The following is a 14,882-nucleotide window of genomic DNA, read 5'->3' on the forward strand; positions in this document are numbered from 1 at the left end:
TAGTGCGTGTGTGCGTGCTGTGCTGAAATTCAGAGCGTGTATGGTTCCCAACAATATGTTTGTGTCAACGAATGACTTTGAATGCATGGTTGGGTCCCATGTATAAAAAGTGGGAAAGTATTATCATATGTATTAACAGGTCACTTTGTAGCTGGGTGTGTGATCAAATGTCGACAATGTATCACAGTTATACCATCTAGAAAACACATCTGTACTTGTTATTGAGTTGTTGGAAGATAACTCAAAAAGCAATTTTCATCATGAGTGGACAATAATGGGGCATGTAAGATATATATTTTCAGTATCGATCCCGAACATGGTGCCCTTGTTTGAGTCGATGTCTAAGAAAGCGTAGCTGCAACTTCAGTTTGGATTAAAATGAGTAGTTAAGGTTACGGATACATACCCTCTGGAGACAAAGTTTATTTGTATTACATGGCTCTTCACAATGCAAGTCGAACGCTCCATTGACTTGAATGGGATTTTCCAACGTTCTACTGGTCAGTATTTTCTAATAGAGGACCTCTTAAAAAAATAATGACCGCTGCCGGTGGCAATGAAGTTCGTGCTTGTAATACACGTAGTAGTAGAGGACACTATCTCTGTCCTCGTCCCTGCGAGAGAAGTTGGGGGAATTGCTCGTAAAGTCCGACTTTCAATTTGCCACCATTCCTCCTCTCCAACTGCATTTTCAAATAAGTAGCTAGGCTAGCCTCGCTGCTACTAGCCTAGCCACATTGCCTGGAATCATAACAAACGTTGCGAAGCAACGTGCAAACTTATTGGGAATTATTTGCCACGGAAATCATTAAATAAACCTTTCGGGCTTCCTAAAAGTGTATGAAGTTTATTTTGTGTGTGTTCAGTTGGCAAATAGCTGTATACCTTTAGGGCGAAACTGTCTGTACTTATTTTCCCGATAATGACCAGCGTTCTATACATTATCCCTTTCTAAAAGCAAAGTCTCCTTCATAAAAATATCTCTATCTGGTCCATCTATGTAGCTGTAGTATTAAAAGAAGTGTGTCCCTCTCTTCTTGCTCTGCTTCCCTGCGTGTTATTTTAGTTTTTAAAATGTTTTCACTGTCGTGTCTCCCCCCCGTGGAGAGCATGGACCGTATAAGTAAAGGCACTTTTATCCCCGCGCTGACGAGGAGATAAGAATAGGAATTACAGAGGCATTCACTGGAGGGAAGAAATAAAAAAAGGAAAGAGAGATTGGTGGATTGGAGTGAGTTTGAGTGAAGGTAAGATAAGGAAGCACAAAAACACAAGTGCAGGAATAGGGACACGGAAGCTGCTGCCGTAGCGCTTTGGGCTCTGCCGTGAACGGACTGAATTTCTGGTCTCTTTACACACTGGTAGAAGTTTACACAAGCATGACTAATAATAGGAAATGGTCTCAGACAGTTCATCCTAGGATAAGGCAGCTATGCATTTATATGCATTCACAATGACAGGGGTATTTAAAGTGGCTGCCTATATCTTCGATTATATAGCCAAATGTAAGGCGCAACCACAGTCAATTGGGAGGGGTCCGGGTTTGTACTCCATTAGAGCTCTCTAAATAAGACTTTTTATGATGAGATGATATCTTATTCAATTCATCATAATGTCATAATGGTTATCACTTGAACATTTGTCTGTTTCTTTAGACAGAAAGATAACATAGAAGGCTGTTATGTTTTAATCTCTTTTGTATTGGGGCCTCTTACATTCAGTTCAAGTTCTTTTACGAGTTACCACTTATGGAAAAAAAGAAAGAAACTCAATAGATCAATAGCGCAGAATCTTCCACCATCTTCACAGACCCATTTTAGGCTCATTCTGAAGAAAATGGTCTTTTCGAAGTATCTCCTCAACTCAATCACAGTGCTCTTTGCTTTTGCAACACTTACAATCCAGTACACACTGACCCTGAAAATGGAACTGACTGAAAATCTACAAACTCCGTTATTCCTTTATGAATCCCACTGAAGGAACATTGTGTACAAAGGACACTGGTTTAGTTTGTGGACTGCAATGAAAGAAAAGTGCTGTGTTTCCTTCTAGGACAATGACCAAGGAACTCTTCATACTCTTTATACCCCATGACGCACAACAAAAGTAGTATTGCTTTTTCAAAACGGTGCGAAGAGAGCTCGACATTGGAAAAGATGAAATCATTGTTTTTTCAGCTAACAGTGAAATATATTGAAAGACTGGGGGGATGGTCTACTATATCTTTATTGATCAATAGTTCTTCCATATAAAAAGAATGAGGACAGGGCGGTTTATTGAATTATAGCACTGCGCTCTGAGTGCAGTTTTGGTTATTAAAGTCATGGCCTTTATTGCATTTCTCACTGGATTTCCACTTTTCACTGACATAAAGGAGCGCCTATGAATCAATAGTGGAATACAATATAACCATGCAGCAGTTTTCTGTATACATTTACTGCTGTCATTGGAAGTTATATCCTTGTCCAATGAGCATATTAAGATATACTAAATTTGACTTGTTCATTGGACACGTTCCTCAGTGGTATTGACTACAGCAATCAGTCAGGACCAGTGGGTGACACAATGTGACCCTTGTCCAGACTCTTGTTGATGTATTTATTTTTTTCTTGTTGGCTTGCAAGATTTAGCAGATAGCATAAATTTGTAAAAGAGCATTCATCAAACACGAACCTAACAAACAGTTTTAGCTGCACGTAAAAACAATAAATACAGTCTGGTTAATGTTAGAACAGTTAATGTTAAATAGTGTGTCAGCAGTGGTACTTATGTCTCCTCTCCTGTTGTCGTCTATCGAAAGTTTCTTCATTCCATTCAAAACGTAAATTGATTGAAAACGTTGTTGCCTCCTTGTATCCTTCTGTTTTTGTGGTAAAAATGACGTTGATCATTCACATTAGTCTCCTTACTTCTAGCCGATGCCATTAACTTCCTTGTGTACAAAACACACTGAATGCCTGTGTCAAAACCGGCTTTTCTGATTGGTTAATATGCTTGTCAATTAGGCATGCTTATTAGGAATTCAAAGAAATCACCCCTGATCCCAGCTACACGTCTTTGTAAAGAATAGGAAAAGCGTGTATTCTGGCTGGCCAGGCTTGCCCGCAATCACCCAAAATTTGGCATTTAGCCCTTCTCCTTCACAGCCACATCTGCTGGCCAGCTGTGCTGCAACCCACCTCCGCACCGTCACCACATCTGCCTGTCCATGGATTCACCTGGCCCTCATCCTTCTCCAGCCTCCCATTCCACCAGTATCCAGGCTCTGGGGAAGACTTCCCTAACGCTCATCTAACTCATGCATAATTACATCTGACAATCTTACAATCTGAGTCTCACAATAATCATAATTTTGAAAATCCATAATGGAATACTCCCACGACATCATGCATGAGGCTGCAGAACTCCACTGCTTTCATAGTCAAAAGTGGACAGAAACATTCTACCTGAACATGAGGAGGCAGCACTAAGTCTAGGTGTTAGAATTTGACTTACAGCGGAAAATAATGCGTTGGCCACGATGTACTTTTTAGTTATTAACAATTATTTAACAGGAAAGATTTACAAAACTTTGCCAAGTCGATACACAAAAGGGCATCTGTCAAGTGATAGATTACATGCATTTTACTTTGCACTTTCCTCCAGTGCACTAAAGATTATGTGTAGATTACCTTTTGTGTAATGCTCATTGTTGATCTGCACTGTTTCAGCCCAGTTCCAGGTCAAAGCTAGAGGGCGGCCATGATAAGAGATGTGCCTCTCCACTGATTAAATCTATCCTGACCATCAGCACCAGCGGGCTTCCTGAATGCAATACTGTATTAGGTCACGCCACTGTCTGCGGGTGGAAACAGCTTGCTTTGCTTTTTCAACACTTTTCTGACTAATTTGTTTGGTGTAATAGAGACAAGAGTGCACTAATGTTCCCTCTGTGTATGTCTCTGTCCTTGTACTTGAGTTCATTCGGTTCAGAGCAAATCTACAGAACGTGTGTGTGTGCGTGCGTGCGTGCGTATGTGTGTGTGTGTGTGTGTGTGGATATAGCATTCCTGCTGCAATAAAAATAAAGTAGTGTTCTTTGCTTCAATCTAATATCGCTTGTGTTATCATCTTTCTCCATTTGGACGGTCATTTCTCCCACTGCCACTGGTGAACGGGGGGTTGGTGCAGCTGAGTGCAATATTACAGGGAATATAAACACTGCTCTAAAGAAGACAAATTCCTCTGTACTGTCTCCAAGTCTTAAAGATGCCAGACTGAAGTGTACTTAGGAATCGATGGTACACATAAACACGCACATGCACAAGTATTTACCACAATTAGAAAACCACTGGTCTCATACAAAACTGGCATTAACAGTAAATGCCTCATAACCCTCAAGTGAAAGCATATGGTGTTTCCTGTGCCCAACCATTGTTGCAGAAACAAAGATTCTTCTACATTAACCTTTTGATTGCAGGTTAATTGTGTTGGTTTGCAGCAGGTTGCCGTGGTTGTGAATACATTAACACAGCATAATGAACATATAACACACACACACATGGACACAGCGGGATCATGCATTGACACGCATTTAATCAGGCCTTGCTTTTCACAGATGATGAATAAGACTGTGCCACATTACCTGATCTAGAGTCCTAAAGGAGGCCTGAAATACACCAAAATACAGTTATTTAAAGACATTTAGTAACTATTTTTCTTTGTTACAAGACACATAGGTATACTACAATGAAATACAATACAAAACCTGTACTGTGTATTTTGTGACTAATAAGTAAACATTTTCATGGTATGTATATTGATCTGCACTGTTCCCAAAGCCTTATACATAAACTGATTTCCATTCGAAAGGGCATCTGCGTGTAAACTGTCCCAAAAAAATGTTCAGATTATACATATATCGCCTGAAATGATTGTGCATTGTACAAATTGTGATAGTTTACTATAATGAATCCACACAAAAATGTAATGATAAATATATCATGAAACAGTTACTTTCTTAATAAATGTATACATTTCAAAACATTCTCCTAAACTAGAGCCAGAACAAATGAACACAAATGCACCTGTCAGGCAGGAACAGAACAGGCCGTACCAGCCGTCACAAAATAAACAGCCTCTAAACCTTTGCTATTGATTGAAACAATCTTGCGGAGAATGACTCAAAAGGGGAATACAAGTTTCAACTAAAGCAGTGCAATTTTGGTGTCTGTCTTGTTCTATTCACCCAAATTATGGTCACCACACAAGTCACCTTCCGTGTTCCAGAAATAACGTCATGGCCCTCGCTGTGTTTAATCCTGTCACTTAAAGCTGGAGACACCGCAGTGCAGGGAGCTAAATCAGACACAATGTACTGAGGCCCACGGCGCTATTTGACTTTAGGTCTCTGGAGTGTACTTCCTGTCTCGCTGCTGCCCACTTCCTGCCTGTCCATCACACTCCAGCTCCTATTGGATATGACGCCGCGCTGGCCTTGGACAACAATGGGGGTCAGACTTCCTGGGAATTTTACACATCTGACATATTGCGCACCCAAAGGCACATGTACGTGCGTGTTTGTCAAAGGAAATCAATATGGACTCGTCACTTTGTGGCATTTAAGGTGAGATGCGCACAGGAAAATGTATTATTGATCATGTTATGTTCGACCACTGCCGTATGAGGAGATTCATGTTTTATTATTTAAGCAAAGGGCTAAAATGCTATGGCGTTTTATCGTATATATTAGGCCCGTAATGGTCTGGCTACAGAGCTAAAGTGCTTTGACAAAGTGCTCCATCTGCCTCGCTGTATCTAACACAGGTATAGCTGCGCAGCCCAAAATAGAACAATAGAGCAGCACTGCACATGGCAAAGCTCACAATCTTTCATCTCGCGCCACACACTGTAAGCTGCATGGGAGAGACAAAATCATATGCTCTGAATGTCGGTTAGTCTTTGCATTTCTCAGCTATTGTATTTGAACACTATTTTTGTTATTGCAACCTATATGGCGTACCTGATACCAGGTGATAATGCTGCTGAATGAATGTCCCAAGAGTCAAAAAATGTTTAAGGAATTCATTAAGAGGAATGTTATGGCGGGTTACGTAAAAGAAAAATGTTTTTAGCGTCTTTGTGTTACACTTTTCTTATATCACAGACTACATTACATTTTGTTGTACTTGGCAATAAAGATTCCACACACTCATTCCACTCCTTTGCATGCTATATGTACTCACGTCTCGTGCATCCAGAGGTAGGAAATCTGACTTAAGCAGGCCTAAGTAACTCATGCCCCTAGAGGCCATAGGTGCCACTGCAGGTGTCGAAGCATGTTGCGTTTTTTTATTCATTAATTGTCTGTGAGAGTAAATACTACGCTCACATAAAAGACAAAGAGAGAGAGGGATATTGTACATCCAATTACACAATGAAGGACAATGGATTTTTTTCACTCAAACTTGGCTGTAAATACTGTTTAAGTGGTGCTAGCCCGCAGTTAGCTTTGCCCGTTAGCCTGTTAGCTTCTTCTTCATGATTCCACTACTGTGTTGTTGCAGAGAAAGCTGCAAGTGTGGTTTTCTGGTCACAGACAGCAGGGGGAGATGAAAGATCCCTCAATCATCCCATCAACACTTGTATGACCCCAGAGTGACTACGGAAAGGACATATTAAGGTAAAGAAGTTACTTAGTACTGCTTTAACAGGCAGATTGTGCCAATCTGATTGTGCCAGATTGGCACAATCTTTTTCTCCCCAAGATTGTGCCAGCTTTCTGCAAGTTTTTCAGGCAGAAAAAAAAAATCAATGCGAAAAAACAATGCGATCTCCATGTAGCCAGGACTCCCCCGAAAAAGTATTCTGAATGCCAATGTCACTTTCCTTCTGTCAAATGAGCGAAGATGCCATATTGGGATTGTAGATTAATGATGAGAAGATGAAAAGACACAAGTGTGGAATGTGAAGACGAATTTTGAAAAAAAGATTGAGCCTTTTTTGTGTGTGAAAACGTTAATGGGTAAGATGGTGAATTGTCAAATCACTGCTTACACCTTAAGTGTGGGGAAAGGCAATGGGTAAAAAATATAGATCTCTGAAGACCAACAGTGCCCCCTACGTCTAATTCATAAAACTGCACTTTACAGACCAGTCACATGTGTAAAAAAAGAAAAGAAGAAAAAAGTGAAGTATCTTTCTGTCTGCCTTGCATTTTTCTGACACTGAGAAAGCCTTTTAATGAAGCTGTCAGTAACTGTGGTTTAATAGCAGGCAGCGGCCCCGAAAGACGGGGAGTGAGAGCAAAGAATAAGAAGTACAAATGCACTGAGAGACGAGTTTCATCAGAGCAATGATGGAGACATCAACCTGTTCTCTGGTGGGGCCTCCATTACACATAAGCCTCTCAGCAGAAGTATCAGCCTGGAGACATGGATTGACTGCCTCTGATGGGAATAAGCTTGTAAAATTAGATTAAGTCACTGGTGAGTAGTTCTATTTTTCTTAAATCTTGTGATAGATGAGTGAGTGTTACATCAGCACCATGTGAATAGGCCTATTTTCTGTAATGTATAACGTATATCTTCTGTGAACTGCATCAAGTTTATTTAACTGCAAGCCACAAATAATAATTTATTTAATTAATCAATCAATCAATCAATCAATCAATCAATCAATCAATCAATCAACCAATCAATCACACAATGCAAATTGAGGGTTTACTGAAAACACTGTGTCAGGTCACACCTGCCCCAGGGTGGACTGAATAAGATGTGGCTGCCTCTAACAACACCGATAACAGTAACATAACCATTACCTTATATTCAATAGGTTTGTAAAACGAAGTAGGTGCATTACCTGAAACAACAAAACTCGGTACTGTATCCAGGAACCCTGCTGTAAATGCATGACAGCCACTTTAGAACCAGCTAAAAGAGTGTCGACAATGGGCTCATCCCCCAGGTGACCTAACAGGATCACTTCCACATGACAACAGACCAGTAACAATCAGCCCAGTATGAATGAAGAATACAATGATTACATGAAAACTAACAGTGATCAATTGTGACTAATGTGATTTGAAAATGAATCCACAGCCTGAGAATGAATATACTAATCTTTACTCAAAACGGTGTATGCATTAGCATCGTGACCCAGAAACAAAAATGCAGATGGAAAAGTTATACATACATAAAATCTTTATAGTGGAAGGTACTTATGCATCCACAATATTCTCACATAATGCTTGTAGATGATAAAAGGGTTAGAGGCTTCTGTGTTTTGCTCTGTGGGATCCTATGAGAGACCGGAGCAGAGTGCACTGGCAGCTCTTTCTAATAGGTTTCCACATTTTGGTCTCAGGAGGGCTCAGACCCACACGCTGACACACACAGTCATTATTGCCCCGCCGCCTTTCTCAAGGTATTTGGTAACCTTTGCTCCACCTGCACCTTTTCACAACAGAGGAAAAAGTGGCCGAGCAAAACACAGTTGGGAGACATATGGGGAATAGAGGAGGCGAGGAGGGAAAGAGATCTCAGGAGAGCCAGGATTGACTTCATTGGCTCCCAGATGAAATACTCCAGCGGGGGCTGACGAGAAACCCACTTCATAATATTCAGTGGAAGAGCAGCAATGAGCCGTGAACAGAACGATATAGCTCTTCAATAAATGATATCTCAACCAAAGTTGGTGGGATAAAGTGATTCACCTATGTAGATCTACAAACTACGATAAAAAATCAATTTGTGATCTGACCCCCTGTGACAGTCATCTATTTTAATAATTGCATCATAGTGTGATTCAGTGCTTTTCAGTCAAAGGTTAATACAGACACTTTAACCCACTCACTCCTATTGATCAGTCTCTTTCTGCTCTGAGTGAGTGACACGGGGGTCTCGCAAACAACAGGGAAGCAGTGGCAATCTAGGGCCTCCTTACAGCCCGCGCGTAGATTTATTCACACACGGAAGTTTAGCTCACCTGAACAGTTGATTGTTTTAGAGCTCTACATTACAGGATTGTATCTGCTTGACACTTTTCTTTTTACATGGTTCTGCCACACATGGGTCACTAGCGCCTTTTTTATTCAGCCCCACCTGGCCTTTTCAATCCAAGTGGCCACACATATCAGAACATTATCTTCAGAGACTGGAAATGTACTTGAGTAACTGAAACTGATCTCTGTCATTTCAACCTGGATAGACTCAAACAGACAAAAGCAGCGATTAGGAAGATCTATTGACATGTATATTAGTTTTGGCGATCAGACCTCGGCGGTAGACATCGATGTATGACAGTCAGTATGGATGAACAGCTTGTAGTTAGGGATGTCTTCCCCCGGAGCCTGGACACTGGTGGTGGTATGGAAGACCCGTGAAGCTGCAGCAGGTAGAAGCCGTGGATGGAAGAGGCGGAGATGGGGTGGAGGGGGTCGCGGCACAGCTGGGAAGCGAACAAACCATGATTGCTGGGGCTTAAAAGCAGGACCGAGGGCGATGATTGGCTGCTATGGAGGTGCGGCTCTTACGCTGATGGCTGAGGTGGAGGTGTGGCCCTCTCGGAAGTGATCATTGGCTGGAGGTATGTGATGCTGAAAATCGTCTCCCAGGTTGAATTAACGTCCACTGATAGCGTTTGCATAGTGTTTGTTGCCACTGTGGCTTACATTTTCCTTGTCATGCTTAAGTCCCTCAATATACAATGAAAAAACAATCATAGCTGCTTGTCAGACACTGTTAAATTGTCTTCATTTATCACATCGCCCACTTCCATGTCCCCTGCAACCCTGAAACACCCAGTAATTTAGCGCTGTTCACCTCGGCAGTGTGGTCCTGCAAAAGTGGAGCGAAGTAAGTGGATTCAGGAGTTAATGTGTCGAGCAACAGCCATTATTTACGGGCAATTAGGCAGCTGCGGTGTACGGGAACGACCGAAAGGATGTAAAAACCTGTGCACTTTCACTTCCACTTGCATTATAACACTGTGCATGTATTGTATGTGTCCTGTGGGAGACATAGCTGGCTGTATGGTTGCAGTTCACGTACACAAATCTCCAGTTGTATGGAACTAATCCAGACATTTTATTAAACTTAAGACAGCTATATCTTTCTGTATACATAGGCCTACGGTTTTCTACTGAGCAGTATCAGTAATAATAATTGGAAGTAGACTGTGGACTACATGTCTGGGGTAAAGACTTGTCAACAAGAACAATGAGTTTGTGATTGTCCTGCTGTACTGAATCTAATGTTAATGGTATTCTTCTACAGACTATATGCCAATGGTCCTCATCTCCTGAGTCTTACAAACATCTAAAGACTTTCTGCTGCTGTGTCATTGGGTTTATTTGTGGCAAGTATGGTAATATTTGGTAATATTTCATAAACTTTTGCCGTATAAAAAAAATTGTGTGTTGCTCATAATGGCAGAAGCTGGTGACAGAAACACATCAGTTACATTTAAATGTGTGAGTCACTAATGAATTATACATGACGGAGCCTTTTCTATTTGTATGAATGATGTATTTGGATATTAGTGTAATTCCCGAACACAAAAACAACTGAAATATGTGAATAGCTTGATTATGAATGTGTTGCATTGACACCGCAGTGATTCTGTAAAGCCTTTGTTGTTACGTTTGGCAGAACACAGTGTACTAAAATGTATTTGTGAATCCTGATGTGCCCACTTTTCAAAGTTAAAAGAAAAGCTCCAGAGCATTTGTTCCTTTTACTCAGTGACAGTGCCTATTAACTTTTGTAGTTGGTTTCTTTGCTTTCATTCCCCTTTTACTCATCATGGATTTTCACCAACATAAAGACATCAGTTATGGTCATCTGAGAACAAACTCAAATATGTATGATGTAAAGAACTTCATTAAAAAACGTAATGAAGTTTGTTTTAAGCTTGTTTTATAGAGCAAATCAAAGCTTCTCTGTCATAGTAATGGACACAACAACTTGCCTTTGTTATATTATAACAAATATAATATTAAAATTAGACACTGTGGTCTTTTTTCTGCTTCAACAACACTTAAGGACAAAACAAATTCCACTAATAAACACTGGTGGGCCTTCAAAGTTTACATTATTGTTCCAGTAGAGAATTTGCCTTCTGCTTTTGATCTATTATTTATGGATGATCTTGACTCAGGAGGATTACATATAGCTAGAGCATTTGTAGCCTATTGCAACCCGAGCACCTGGAAGAAACACTCCCTGTCAAAAAGAGAAAATGCAAACTGCACAGAAAGGCCTTGCCTTTGACTTTCTATTGTGAGCAACAAGTGCGAGTCCTCTCTCTAATTATATGCTAAGTTTTTCTCTATTGCACAGAGGCTGATTTTAGCAATTTTACCATTTGGTGATTGGCTGTAGGCTCCCATCTTTCGAGGACCTGTACACCTCCAGGTGTAGTTCGAATCTCAGCTGACCCTTCTCACTCTGGACTGGGGGAGACTGTCAGATTAGGGGCACATATTCAAGATGGCGTCTCCCGTGCAACACTGAAGAGGCACTGACGCCCAACTGGGGATGGTCCAATATGGCACTTTCAGAACAGCTGGCATGTGTCTGACACCACAAGCTCATTGCACCTCTCACAGTTCTGCTTTTACACTGAAAAAAGCCACAGCCACATCCTTCTCTTCTCATGCAGGAGGCTACCTCGCGCCACAAGAACAGTTTTTTTCCCTTTGCCATCAGACTCATGAACAAAAAAAGACCCAATAACTCTGTATCAGACTCATGATTTGACTCATGACTCTGTATTGCTATCATCAATAGAAAAACGAATTCACAAGTTTGTCAAGATATTTAGCAAAAAAACCTGAGACATTCACAAAAGCGTGGAACTAGAAACTTTGGTATGTCCACGCTCATATCTGCTGCTAGCACTTAATGCACCTGCACATCTGTAAATACACTCATGCTGTTGTTCTGTGTCAAAATGTTGTTGTCTTTTAGCATATTTTATTTTGATCTACTTCATGCATGCCCTTATAGTTTTATAGTTTTTATTTTTATTTATCTAAGTTATACATGTTATATGTTTTATGTTTCATTTGTACAATAGAACTGAAGCAAACTACCCTACTTTGTGAACCTGTTCACTAACAATGGCAATAAAACCAATTCTGATTCTGATTTAGGACCTGCATATAAACATTTGATACTGGGAAATAATGTAATGAACAAATTTTAATGATCAGTCAATTTCTATTGCAAGGACTTGTGGAGACTGTCAGAATTAGGGGCACATATTCAAGATGGCGTCTCCCATGTGACACTGAAGAGACACTGACGCCCAACTGGGGATGGTCCAATATGGCACTTTCAGAACAGCTGGCATGTGTCTGACACCACAAGCTCATGGCGCCTCTCACAGTTCTGCTTTAACACTGAAACAAGCCACAGCCAAGGCAAACAAACAATTTGAACTTCTTTCATTTGTTTTTTGTTTTGGCCAAGTGGCTTAATGGAAAAGGACAGAAGTACAGTATTGTTTTCAAGAGCTTTGGTCCAAAACAAAACAAGTCAATTTGCAGGAGCAACAAACAGGTCAAAAGAAATTGATATAGTGTCGCTCTCTCTAAATTCTATCATGAAGGCATGCATACTGTATATGTATTTCAGATCATAGGTACTTCGAGTTTCATGCACATTCACTGTGTTGCTAGAGGGTGTAGTATAGAGTATGAGTAATCAATTAATTGGTCGGTAAATTAGCCTGAAGATTGATTGGGTTCGAAAGGCGAACAAAATAAAAATGTAAGAGTAAGAGGCTATGTTTATGGAGATTTGATGACCAAAAGTTCAACGCAGCCATCAAAAATGTTGTCTTGTTGAGATAGGTTCTTACCCAAGTTGATGCGTACCTGTCTGGTCTTTGCACGTGTTGATGTTGTTAGCATTTGGCCTCTCCCAGTATATTCATATAGCTCCAAACAGAGGTGAAATTGGAAGCTATCACGCTCTTCCACGGACGCGCACAAAGGCCAATACCTGATTTTTTGTATGACACACAATGAAAGAGGAAGCCACTGAATTAAAAAGTTAGTTGTGGTCTAAACTCTAAATTCCTAACTTTTCTAACATCATGTTAATATAGAACATTAAAGGCAAAAAGGCTGGAAAATAACTGAACTTATTCCATTGAACGCTTTTAAGTCCACATTGAGAGTGCTTGAGATGACATATTTGAATTGTTGCAGTTTTTCGTAATTTGTGTGTCATTTATTTTTGGAGATTTGCAATTGAAACTGTAACTGTGTTTCCCTTGAAAAAGAGGTTATTAAGTTCAATGGGACTTTCCTGGTTAAATAAAGGTTATAAACAAAAATAAAACCTCCCAATTTTATCACAGAAGTGGATGAGGTGAATGAGGGGCGAGGAGATCGAGCAGAGCAGGGACAAGTGACAGGACCATAGACTGTAGGACACACTGTGGGAACAGTGGTGGGAGAGTGTTCTTTCATGTTGCTTGTGGAACAAAGCAACATGGGAAAAAATCTGGTATCCAAGGTCAGAATAAATGCTTTATCTATTGAATTATGAATAATCACTATGCATGGATACTGGTTTATAGATATTATACATACAATGTATATATGCATATTATTTCTGTTCATACCACTCACATCAGCTGTCTTTCCAAAACAAAAACAGATAGCTGATATCTAGAGTGAGTCGAGTTCTCTGTCGAACGGCTTGTCTTACTCCACAGTGCTCTATTTTCTCTTCTGTATCGTGCTTGTCAAATTCTCTACAACACTCTGGTCTGATACAGTTGACAGTGGGACGTGATGCAACAGATGGGACTTAAGGAATAGCATCCCCATCACTCACTATCAAGCCCCCTGTCTATACCAGACTTATTTTAATTAAGGATAGCTTTATTCATGCTCTCCTACAGTTTTAAGTGTGGTGTTTCTTTCTGATTTAGACATGGTTCACTCCCAGTTTAGAAATAATTTAGTCAATTTTAGTTTTTTTTTAGACCGTTTTATGTAAAACCCATTTCAGTCCGGATTTGATCCTGATCTCGGCCTGATGATACTTGAAAGGTCAGATGCTTGGTGTTAAATTTTTTAGAACCACTGGTATTCCTAGGTGAGTGTATGTGTGTGTGTTTTGAGGTGCTCAAAATTAAAACCTATCTTCAGAAAGGTGCTATCTCATGCGAAAGGGTCATGCAGCAAACTGTCGTAGCTCGGATTTGACCCCTCGCCACTGAGCCTTACAGGCTATTGGAGGGCACAAGCTTCACATGATTAACAAAGCTTTTTATGAGCGTGATTCTTCCATGTTGTTTACAAGACTGTAAAGAATAAAAAGCATCTGTGCGACTACCGTGTCATATTAGTTCTGCTTGTCCGCTCGAAGACAAACACACGTAGTGAAAAATTGATTGACTTTGCCAAGCAACATAAAACAGAAAGGTCAATATCGTATTTGTTAATGAGTCCCTAGAGTGTGTTGTAAAAAAAAAACACTTTAAATAGAATTTTTCTCATTAAGTTTATGAAAATGTCAACAAAATGCTAATTATTGAAACCATGAACCATGAACCATGGCCTTGGATTTGGAGGGTCTGATCCTCATCACATCCGCTTCACATTCGGCAGTGCAGTGTGATTTGATGAAGCCAACAGAACAACGTCATCAGAAGAGATGAGATCCTGAGGTTCTCAAGCAGGACCTCCGGCCCCCGGCTGTGCCAAGAAATTATGTCCATAAGGTAAATGAACTAAAGTGCATGTTGGTCTCACCATTTGAACAGATCCATGGAATATTATTGTTTTCTTCTAAATATCAGCTTGGATGTCATACTTAAAGAGAGAAAAAAAGGTTTATTTTATGCTACACAGATAGGGGTAGGTTGTCCTTGCAGATGCTGAT

The sequence above is a fragment of the Gobius niger genome (assembly GCF_951799975.1).
Source record: "Gobius niger genome assembly, chromosome: 16".
NCBI classification, from domain to species: Eukaryota; Metazoa; Chordata; class Actinopteri; order Gobiiformes; family Gobiidae; genus Gobius; species Gobius niger.